At 48.7% G+C, this 11,815-nt stretch overlaps 1 long non-coding RNA gene across 1 annotated transcript; it reads right to left on the bottom strand.

The window, feature by feature from the left end:
• Nucleotides 1-6,552: 6,552 nt before the first annotated feature.
• Nucleotides 6,553-11,489, bottom strand: LOC143766769 (uncharacterized). Its single transcript, XR_013213638.1, has 2 exons — nt 8,842-11,489; nt 6,553-7,640 (listed from the first exon to the last, which is right to left on the bottom strand). It is a non-coding gene; the product is annotated as an uncharacterized LOC143766769 (long non-coding RNA).
• Nucleotides 11,490-11,815: the final 326 nt, after the last annotated feature.

The raw sequence follows: 11,815 nt of genomic DNA, 5'->3' as shown, positions 1-11,815 counted from the left end.
AGCAGCATTGGAGAAATGGAAGAAGAGGCAGTGTGCAGTGATGCCCAACAGCTTTTTCTCTCTGAGTCTGAAGAGGCGGGTGGGCCAGTGCCTCCGGTCACCACACCGCAGAACGTATTCGCTGATGACACTCAGGTGCCACTTTGGTGGGAGCAGCTCTGAGGAAGAGATTCCCCGAACGGGCCAAAGAGGGAGAGGGAGGGGGAAGACTGTGGATCCTGTAGCCTCCACTTTGGCACCCGTTAGGAGCATGTCTCTTCCAAAAGCCAAAAAGGGCACTCCCAAGACTTGCAGTGCCTGGTCCTTTTTTGACACAGTTGCAGATGACATTTGCTATGTCAAATGCAAGGTGTGTCATAAAATCAAAAGAGGGAAAAATGTCAGCAACCTCAATACCTCCAACATGTGGAAACATGTGCGGACCAGGCACGCGGCGGGGTTACAAAAACACACTGAAGACCTAGGCCAACCAATAGCAGCAGCTACCACCTCTTCAGCTTGTGTTGCCTCTTCCTCCAGCTCACACACAGCTGGTTCGGCTTCCTCCCAGGATCGCCATGGAAGAACCTCTGGCACTGTTGTCCAGAGACCCACTGTAATTCCACCCGCAGCACCACGTTCCCAGTCATCCTCACACTCCCAGCCCAGTCTACAGCCATCGGTAGTACAGGCATGGGAGAAAAGGCGGCCTTTCTCGTCAAACCACCCACGAGCACAGGCTCTGACTGCAGGCATTGCCAAACTTCTGTCACTGGAAATGCTGTCATTCAGACTGGTGGAGACTGACAGCTTCTGTGACTTGATGTCATTGGCAGTCCCACAGTACAATGCCCAGCCGGTTTTATTTCAGCAGGCAAGCCATCCCTGCCCTGCACAAGCATGTGGAGGGACACATAAAACACGCGCTACTGAACGCCGTCAGTAGCAAGGTCCACCTCACCACCGATGTGTGGACCAGTCACCATGGACAGGGGCGATAGCTTTCCCTCACTGCCCATTGGGTTAATGTTGTTGAGCCAGGTACAGATCGTGCGAGTGGCGCAGGACATGTCCTGCCCACTCCAAGGATTGCAGGAATCCAGTCTGTACGCATTGACTCCTCCTCTTACACAAGTTCCTCAAAATCATCGCTGCAGGAGCTGTCACAGTCCACCTCCACATAGACCCGTGAACGTTTACCTGTTACGACTGACATGAGCACAGCCGTGGCCAAACGTCAACAGGCCGTCTTGAAATTAATTTCTTTGGGGAATCGAAGCCACACAGCGCAGGAGCTCTGGAATGCCATCAAGCAGGAGAGCGATGTGTGGTTTGTGGCAGCGAATCTCCAGCCAGGCATGGTAGTGTGTGATAATGGCCGAAATCTGGTGGCAGCTCTGGGCCTCGGCAACCTCACTCACATCCCATGTCTGGCACATGTGCTCAACTTGGTCGTGCAGAGTTTTTTGAGGGACTATCCGGATCTTGATGCACTGCTGCACAAGGTCCGCCTAGAGTGTGCTCACTTGCGGCGTTCCAGCACGGCAAAATCGCGCATTGCGGCTCTGCAGCGCCGATTCCGCCTTCCGGAACATCGCATCATATGTGACCTACCTACCAGGTGGAATTCCACGTTACATATGTTGGAGCGGTTGTGTGAGCAGCAGCAAGCAGTAATGGAGTACCAGCTGCATCAGGCGCATAAAAGTCGCATTCCGCGCCGTTCAGACTTCACAACCACAGAGTGGGCCACTATGAAGGACGTCTGCCAGGTTTTGCGTCCCTACGATTATTCCACGCGGATGGCGAATGCAGATGTTGCACTAGTCAGCATGACTGTCCCCCTTATCTGCCTGCTTGAAAAATCACTGCAAGCGCTAAGGGATGATGTTCTGGAAGAGGTGGAGGATGAGGATTCACCATTTCCATCATCTTCTGGACATTCAGCTCCACGTGGTTCCTCACAAACGCGTAGGCAGGGGACACTTTGTGAGGAGGATGAGGAGGAGTCAATGGAGGAGGAAGACATCGGTCCAGAGGAGGGAGTTACACAATTGTCCAGTAGTCAGTGTGTACAGCGTGGGTGGGGTGATGACGAGCGGGCAGAGATCACGCCTCAAGCAGGGGACAGCGTTTCTTGGCCAGTTGGCAGTCTGCAGCACATGGTTGATTACATGCTGCAGTGCCTGAGAAATGACCGCCGCATCGCCCACATTCTCAACATGTCTGATTATTGGATGTTCACCCTCCTCGATCCTCACTACCGGGACAACGTACAAAGCCTCATCACACCATTGAACCAGGAGCATAAAATGCGGGAGTACCAAGACACACTGGTGAATTCCATCATTTTCTGCAGTCCAACTGAGAGAAGTGCTGCTAGTGCTTTACAAAGCAGCTCAGTGCGTCCAGGCAGTGGAGGAGGCTCTGCACAAAGAGGGAGCAGAAGCAGTGCCTCTGCCCAAGGCAAGACCAGTATGGCCCAACTGTGGCACAGTTTTGTGTGCCCGCCACAAATGTCTACACCATCACAGACGGCTCCAGTCAGCAGGAGGCAACGGTTCCGTCAGATGGTGACAGACTACATGTCTTGCCCTCTTGCTGTACTCCCAGACGGCTCTTCCCCTTTCAAGTTTTGGGTCGCTAAGCTGGATACATGGCCAGAGCTAAGCCAGTATGCATTGGAGGTGCTGGCTTGCCCTGCGGCTAGTGTATTATCGGAATGCGTCTTTAGTGCTGCAGGTGGTGTACTAACAGACCGTCGCATGCGACTATCCTCCGATAACGTTGACCGGCTTACTTTCCTGGAAATGAACCAGGCCTGGATCTCGCAGGAATTAGCCACTCCTCTTCCTGATTAAATAATTGGGTGACTGTCTACAGTATCCAGGTCTCCTGTTGTGTTCATCTTTCTACCACCTGAACTGTAATTCCTGGGCTCCAACACCACCAGTTGAGGCTCAGAAGTGCCGTCTGCACAGTTAAAACATACGACCCAGTGTTATTTGGTGTCAGTAACGTCAGCTGATCCCCAGCTGTGTAGCCGGCAATGTGTCCTGCGACCGCCACGCTGACACAACTGAAATGTAAGGGAACCTATCCCCCCCCCAGGCGTTTGTTACTGAAATAGCCACCTTGTGCAGCAGTAATGCTGCACAAGGAAAAGGTAACTATTTTTGTTTAGCTCCTTGCACACGCAGAACTTAACACTTTTAAAGTGTGTCCACTGATACCGTAAAACCATCCTGGAGGTGGGACTTTCCTTTGTAATGTGATGCAACACACCCGTCATTCCTACCCCCTTAGCGCCGTGCGCCGCCTCCTCCGCGTTGTTTAATTCTGTCCTGGAGCCAGCGCTGTTATGTTATCCCTTGGCCAGGCACACTTTGCGGTGCCCGTCTTCTGACATCATTTGGTGTCAGGCTGGCTGCGCCTGTGCGGCCGCGCTGGCCGAGATCCCGCCTCGCAGTGTCTTCTGATTTAATCACACTGCGGGCCTGGGATCCATGGGCATGCGCAGTGCATATCTTCACCTCAGGCTGTCACTCATCTCCCTCCGCCTTCTTCAGACTGTGCGCCGTCAGCTGATCCCTAATAGCATGCCACGGCCGTGACACCGCACAGTCTGAAGAAGCCGGAGGGAGGGGATTGAGAGGCGAGGATATGCACTGTGCATGGCCACGGATCCCAGGCCCGCAGTGGGATTACATTAGACAACACTGCGAGGTGGGATCTCGGCCAGCGCGGCCGCACAGGCGCAGCCAGCCTGACACCAAATGATGTCAGAAGGCGGGCAGCGCTAAGTGCGCCTGGCCAAGGGATAACATAACAGCACAGGCTCCGGGACGGAATCAAACAACGCTGAGGAGGCGGTGCATGGCACCAAGGGGGTAGGAATGACGGCTGTGCTGCATCACATTACAAAGGAAAGTCCCACCTCCGGGACGGTCTCACGGTATCAGGGGACACATTTTATAAGTGTTTAGTTCTGTGTTTGCAAGGAGCATAATGAAAAGAGCCATATTTTCCTTTGGCATCCTTTGTGATGCAAAAGCTGGCTCTTTCAGCTACAAACGCCTTTTGGGGAGGGTTAAAGATTCCCTTTCGACTTGCTCCAATCAGGCTTCGGCCTAGACGGTGTTCCTCTGCTCCTCCTGCTGTCCCTGGGCTAAAACACCGCTAGTTGGTGCCTGGAAGTGCTGTCCGCACAGTCAACAGTCGCTCTTCTGTTATTGGGGTTCAGTAACGTCAGCTGCTCCCCTGCTGTGTGTGCTGCAATACCTCCTATCTGATCCTCCTGCTGTCCCTGGGCTTCAACACTGCTAGTTGGTGCCTGGAAGTGCTGTCCGCACAGTCAACAGTCGCTCCTCTGTTATTGGGGTTCAGTAACGTCAGCTGCTCCCCTGCTGTGTGTGCTGCAATACCTCCTATCTGCTCCTCCTGCTGTCCCTGGGCTCCAACACTGCTAGTTGGTGCTTGTAAGTGCTGGATGCACAGTTAACACTTGCTGCCGTGTTATTGGGGTTCAGTAACGTTAGCTGCTCCCCTGCTGTGTGTGCTGCAATACCTCCTATCTGATCCTCCTGCTGTCCCTGGGCTCTAACACCGCTAGTTGGTGCCTGGAAGTGCTGTCCGCACAGTCAATAGTTGCTCCTCTGTTATTGGGGTTCAGTAACATCAGCTGCTCCCCTGCTGTGTGAGCTGCAATACCTCCTATCTGCTCCTCCTGCTGTCCCTGGGCTCCAACACCGCTAGTTGGTGCCTGGAAGTGCTGGATGCACAGTTAACACTTGCTGCCGTGTTATTGGGGTTCAGTAACGTCAGCTGCTCCCCTGCTGTGTGTGCTGCAATACCTCCTATCTGATCCTCCTGCTGTCCCTGGGCTCTAACATTGCTAGTTGGTGCCTGGAAGTGCTGTCCGCACAGTCAACAGTCGCTCCTCTGTTATTGGGGTTCAGTAACGTCAGCTGCTCCCCTGCTGTGTGTGCTGCAATACCTCCTATCTGCTCCTCCTGCTGTCCCTGGGCTCCAACACCGCTAGTTGGTGCCTGGAAGTGCTGTACGCACAGTCAACAGTCGCTCCTCTGTTATTGGGGTTCAGTAACGTCAGCTGCTCCCCTGCTGTGTGTGCTGCAATACCTCCTATCTGCTCCTCCTGCTGTCCCTAGGCTCCAACACTGCTAGTTGGTGCCTGGAAGTGCTGTCCGCACAGTCAACAGTCGCTCCTCTGTTATTGGGGTTCAGTAACGTCAGCTGCTCCCCTGCTGTGTGTGCTGCAATACCTCCTATCTGATCCTCCTGCTGTCCCTGGGCTCCAACACCGCTAGTTGGTGCCTGGAAGTGCTGTCCGCACAGTCAACAGTCGCTCCTCTGTTATTGGGGTTCAGAAACGTCAGCTGCTCCCCTGCTGTGTGTGCTGCAATACCTCCTATCTGCTCCTCCTGCTGTCCCTGGGCTCCAACACCGCTAGTTGGTGCCTGGAAGTGCTGTCCGCACAGTCAACAGTCGCTCCTCTGTTATTGGGGTTCAGTAACGTCAGCTGCTCCCCTGCTGTGTGTGCTGCAATACTGTTATGAACTGGTGGTTTAGGAGCAACATGGGACGTGCTCTGGAGGAGGTGGTACCTGTACTGACCGCAGTTCCTGAGCTTAACACAACACTAGAAGTAGCCGTGGGATGTTCCTGTCACTTCCTAGACATCTTGTCACAGCCGGAGGACTAACTGCCCCTAAAGATAGAAACAGGAAAGCTATCTTGCCTCAGAGAAAATTCCCAAAGGACAGACAGCCCCCCACAAATATTGACTGTGAGTGGAGAGGGAAATGACATACACAGAATGAAACTAGGATGTAGCAAAGGAGGCCAATCTAGCTAGATAGATAGAACAGTACAGAATACTGTGCGGTCAGTATTAATAACTAGAAAAATCCACCACAGAGTTTACAAAAAACTCCACACCTGAATAAAGGTGCGGAGGGTAAATCTGCTTACCAGATCTTCCAGCTTAACTGAATAAATCCATACTGACAAGCTGGACTAGAAAAAACATAGAAAGTGCAGAAATATTAAGTCCACAACAAGTGGAAAGCAAAACAACAAAGCAAGGACTTATCTTTGCTGAACTGGTCAGAATTTTAGGGAAATCCAAGAGAGATGTGAATCCAAGCAGGAACCATTGAGAACTGGCACTGGCTGAAGGATAAAGCCAGGATAAATAGCCGAGCCAGAATAGACGATCAGTGGAAGCAGCTGCTGACTGCTAAATCCAAGGAGCAGCAGTTCCACTTAAATCCACCGGAGGGAGCCCAAGAGCAGAACTCACAAAAGTGCCACTTACAACCACCGGAGGGAGCCCAAGAGCGGAATTCACAACAGTACCCCCCCTTGAGGAGGGGTCACCGAACCCTCACCAGAGCCCCCAGGCCGATCAGGAAGAGCCAAGTGAAAGGCACTGTCGTAGCTGTTTTCGCTCTGACCCAATGTCAGCTGACAGATCACCAGTGAGACCCAAATCAAGTAGTTACGCCCACCATTTTACAAACGCGCTTGGAGACAAAAGACACCTCACACATATCCTGTGAGCAAGTCACTTTTATCTGATATATTAAAAGCCAAAGCAATGTTTTATACCATTTACACAAAATGTATTTCAATGTAACTCATGTAGCCCCCACCATCACCCGGGTCATACTGACCTTTATTCCTCACAACATACCAAAAACATGTTGTGACTGACTATTGAGAACATACATGATAAGAAGTGTAGTCTCCTTGAAGGGGAGACCATCAGACTACTGCGTTAACAGATTCTAGTAATTCTAGCAATTAAAGGCAAGAGGCACTTAAAGGCAAGGCAGTTAAAGGCAAACTATTAACCCTGCTATAACAATTTCCCCCTTTTGTAAATGGTATAACCTTTGCTACGGGGTTAGCTGATGTCCACAAAGGAGCTACTGTACCCACAAGGGGGCTTTCTACCTGCTTCGCCCATCCACCCTCAGTGTGAACACTCACCTCCACCATCAGCAGTGGCCATACGGGGCCTATGATATACTACAGAAGGTTCAGCCTTAGATAATACATATATTAGCGCTTTTACGGCTACATAAAACAATAAGCAAAGCAATAACATTTGCATACAAGTCTGTCAAGTCAAAAATAATCCCTCCCTCTAGGCCGCTAAGCCAATCGCCTGGATTTAAAAAGGAGTCTCTATATTGTATTAGTCTTATTAATAACTTTAAGGAACCAAGAAAATCTGAGTCCAAGTCTCATGCAGTGTGGTGTTAATACCCTCCTTGGCCCCTGGGGTATGGCAAAGTACAGCATAGTCCTTGCAGATACTGGGCTGTGTGTACAGATCCAACAGTCCAGCAGTTTTTGTCCTTGTTGACATTTAAAAGTGTATTCAGTGTCTCTGTAAGGTGCAAACATCCTACCACTGCCAGCAAGGTGATTAGAACAACAGTCTTTCTGCTAGTGAAAAGATCTTTGTGCAGTGACTGGCATGGATCCAGGTGGGCGTTCCCTCAAGTGAATGTGGTCAACTGGACTTTACAACGGGCTGTCAAACCGTGGATATAGGCTCCTTCTCACGTGTCTGTGTATGACCACCCAATCACCTGGATTCAGCAGATGTGCGTCCGCACTGGCATTAAGATCTGGAATGGATGAAAACACATGTTTATGCACCATATTAAGTCTTTTCTGCAAGGCCTGGACATGGGCTGTCATAGCACCGTGTTGCATTTGTAGCACCTGTGGGAAGTAGAGACCAGTCTCTGGCAAACTACTAAACAGGACTTCAAAAGGGGACAAGCCTGTCTTTCTATTTGGAGTGTGTCTGACTTACAAGAGTGCAAGAGGCAAGCACTCTACCCCGCTCTTTTCTGCGTTTGCCATGGCCTTTGAATTTTCAGTTTAAGTGTCCCATTTAGTCTTTCCACTTTCCCACTACTTTGTTATCTATATGGTGCATGAAATGCTTGCTGTACTCCCAGGGCCTGCAAGTGTGTGCCCCTATCGCTCTCTATGGTTTCTGGGACACCATACCTGCAGATCAGTTCTTTCATCAGTTTGTCTGCAGTCGCTTTAGCATTTGCACATTTTACCAGATAGGCTTCCAGCCAACCAGAGAAGAGATCTACACATACTAGGACATTTTTCACACACTCCTACCTTGGGTAGCTGTATGTAGCCAGTCTGCAGTCTCTGAAACGGGTAGAGAGGCCTGGGTGTCGCTTTCTTAGGGAATTTTACTGTTTTACCAGGGTTGTGCTGTGCACAGATGAGGCATGACCGTACGAGCTTTGCTGCTGCGTAACTGAAACCAGGAGCGATCCGGAAGGCATCTACCATGGACACATGTGATATTTTGAGGTGTGAGTGGGGCCAGGTGTTGCTTGCGCCATTATTAGGAACAGGGACTTTGGTAAATACAATTTATCCTTATTCTCCCAAATCTCCTTTTGAGTTCAGCTCAGCTCCCATTCTCCCCCATGTTCCTTCTCTGTTTGGGCAGCTGGAGGGATTTCAGGACATCTAGGCTCAGTGTGGCTGGAATACGCTGACTCTCCGCCACCGTCCACTGCTCCCTATGCCGCCTTGCTGCTACTTTAGCAGCCTCGTCCACCCTTCTGTTGCCCTCTACCTCCACAGAGTCACCGTCCGTGTGTGCTGTTACCTTGACGATGCCAACCTGGACTGGTAACGTCAATGCCTCCACTAATTGTTTCACCAGCTCTGCATTTTTAATGGGCTTACCGGCTGATGAAAGAAACGTTCTGCTTCTCCAGATAGGGCATAAATCATGGGATATTCCCCATGCACAATTCGAATCTGTGTAAATATTAGCGACTTTACCTGCAGCAGCTCTACACGCCTCAGTGAGTGCCTTCAACTCTGCCTCCTGCACCGACATGTGAGGAGGGAGTGGTTCAACTCGGATTACCTCCTGTGAGGATACTACTGCATGTCCAGTGTAGAATCGCCCATCCTGGTGGTATCTGGAGCCATCTACAAAAATAAAACTTCAAAATATGCATTAGGAACAGGTTTTTCATGAACATATGTAAAACATACTGTCTCCTGACTCATCAGTTCCTATGCAGTCATGTTTGTGCGTCAACGTACCAATGTACTTTTTTTTTTTTTTTCTAATGCTGTCACTAATTCCCCCTTTTCTGAATCCACAGGCAGATGAGTGGCTGGATTCAGAACATTATGTCTTTTGAGGGTGATGTATTCAGGAATTAGTATTAGAGCACATTCGAGTCTGATCTGTCTATCCATAGACAAGTGTTTTGGTTGTACTTGTATGAGTATGGCATTAATGTCATGTGGGGAACAAATTGTCAAAAGAAAAAGTCAGTGTGAGCATGTGAATGCCTAGCTGTAATACAGCAGCTCTTACAACACGGACACACGTAGGAGACCCTCTAATCACTGGGTCTAATTGTGCTGAGTAGTAAGCTATTGGTCTCTGTTTCTCTCCATGCTGTTGTGTCAGTACTGCTCTGTGCAAAATAAGAAAAATGGCTGATCATAGTTTGGAATGCCTAAGGCCGGGGCTGACACAATGAGCAGCTTCAGAGAATAGAAGGAATCAATTGCTTCTTGAGTGAAATTGTAGGGGTTTGATGACAACCTGTCATAGAGTGGTTGCATCATTTGTGAAGCAGACCTTATCCAAGGCCTACAGTAGGTCACCAAACCTAGGAAAATACGTAAATGCTGGTGTGACCTGGGTAAAGGGAGATTTTGTATTGCCTGTTTCCTGTCTTTAGTCAGGTGTCTTGTACCTTCAGCAATACAATGTCCTAAAAATGTCACCTTTTGTTTGCAATACTGTAATTTGTCACGTGAGACCTTGCAACCCTTCTCTGCCAAAAAAAAACACAGCAAGAAAACTGCAGTCTGGTCCAGGCAGCAGTCCGGGCAGTCCGTACTGCAATAGTACAGTCTGTGGATGAGGTGGTTGCCACTGCTCAAGAATCCCTGCCATCACTGTTGAATAGATGGTTGGGGAGTTCTTTCCCCCTTTTGGGAGGACCGTCCAACAGTATTGTTTACCTTCGCGAGTAAAAGAGAAAAGATGCTGTCAGTCAGGGTGCAGCGGTACAGAAAAGAATGCATTTGCCAAATTAATTACTGTGAAACATTTTGTGACCGTACGGTGTGTGTATTAGGGACAATTGAGATTACACTCACTGTAACATCATTAATGGCCTGTAAGTCCTGAACTATTCTGTGTCAGGGGAACCCTTGGGTCCTTTTTTTTTGTTTTTTTTTAATGGTATACAAAGGGGTGTTGCAGGGGGAAGATCTCTGCACCAGAACCCTTGCCTTAACGTACTCTTTAATATCCCTGCTCAGGGACATTGATTTGACTAGACTTAAGGGGGTATTGCTTTAACCGGAGAGTAGTGGTTCCTTCTTTTAATTTAATCATGACAGGAGGAATGGGCAGCCGACCCACATCAGATTTTCCCCTTGCCCAAACGGTGTCTGGTACCTGACTCTTTTCCCTGTCCTCAGACATTCTGGTGTCAGGTGTTACTTTCACTACTCTTGCCATATACACCAGTTCTGCAATATTACACAAGTGTTTATATAAGTCACACATTAATGTCCAAATATTATTTATACCCGTATTTGATTGGGTAGAGTACCCCTTAAGAAAACTAAATTTGATTCACAGAATATGTTACCAACAGAAAAATTATATATATGAAAATATATAACTACAAAAGATACTCAGTCATAAAATGGGGGAGCACAATGCCATAGGCCACAGCAAAGTACAAGCTTATTCTAAGGAAGTAGCAGCCCTATGTAAATCCATAACTAACAGTTCCAAATATAAAAAGAAGGGATTTGAAAAATACCAAATATCAATACCAGTTACTTGCGATAAGGTATAGGAAGTGGAAAAGACAAATAAACAGTGACTATGATTTGAGCTAATATAATGAAGGGCTAAAAACCATATATCATATGAAGACAACCTAGAAATGCACAGTAACTATACCACCTTGTGTAAGGAAACTACTAAACTGGCAAATGAATAGACTTAAGTGTAACTATAATAGGGCATGATATACCTGTGGCATAATGTGCACGTGGAAGACCCTGGCGTCCCTCTGCACCAAGTGTTTATATGAAAGGGGACTTGTGACTGTAATACCCTCAGGAGAGTACTGTATGATGGCCTAGCCAGCACTCAACTCTGCTCCCAGCAAATTCATAGGGGTATTGTCACTAACAATAAGTTTGTAAGCACCTCTTGGCTGTCTCGTGATTCTAGTCTTATGTGTTTAGTCATAGGGGCTTCAGTCGCTTGTCCTTCTACACTCACGCATTCCACAGTCTCGTCAGTAATCATGTCTGGCGTTATCAAGTCTTTGTGTACCACAGTTCCGGCTGCCCCAGTGTCAATCAAGAATTCTGTCTCTTTCCCTCCCGGCATTGGTATGGTGGTCATCAAGGCAGGACCAGGTCCGGAGGGAACAAGAACAGGGCACACATTTGTCACTGGGTTGTCAGTTTCCTAGTCTGAAGGTGAGGGAGGTGGTAAATTGGTCTGAGTGTCCATTTTCTCCACAATTTCAGCACTTTACTGTTTCTAAGTCCTTAGGTTCCTCACTATGTCTCTACTGTTTTCCTTGTACTCCAGCATACATGACACGTCGTCTTATTGTCCTAGTTTGTTCAACTCCTTTGGTCATACCGTCAATGAATGTATTTACCAATACTTTAACATCAAGTGGGTTTACTGGACCGTACCCCATGTCTTCCTATTTCAGCTGTAATCGTCTAAAGTACATCTCTACACTCT

This window comes from Ranitomeya variabilis, chromosome 1 (assembly GCF_051348905.1).
Source record: "Ranitomeya variabilis isolate aRanVar5 chromosome 1, aRanVar5.hap1, whole genome shotgun sequence".
NCBI classification, from domain to species: Eukaryota; Metazoa; Chordata; class Amphibia; order Anura; family Dendrobatidae; genus Ranitomeya; species Ranitomeya variabilis.
Note: the sequence above shows the minus strand (reverse complement) of the source record. Positions and strands in the feature narration are given on the sequence as shown.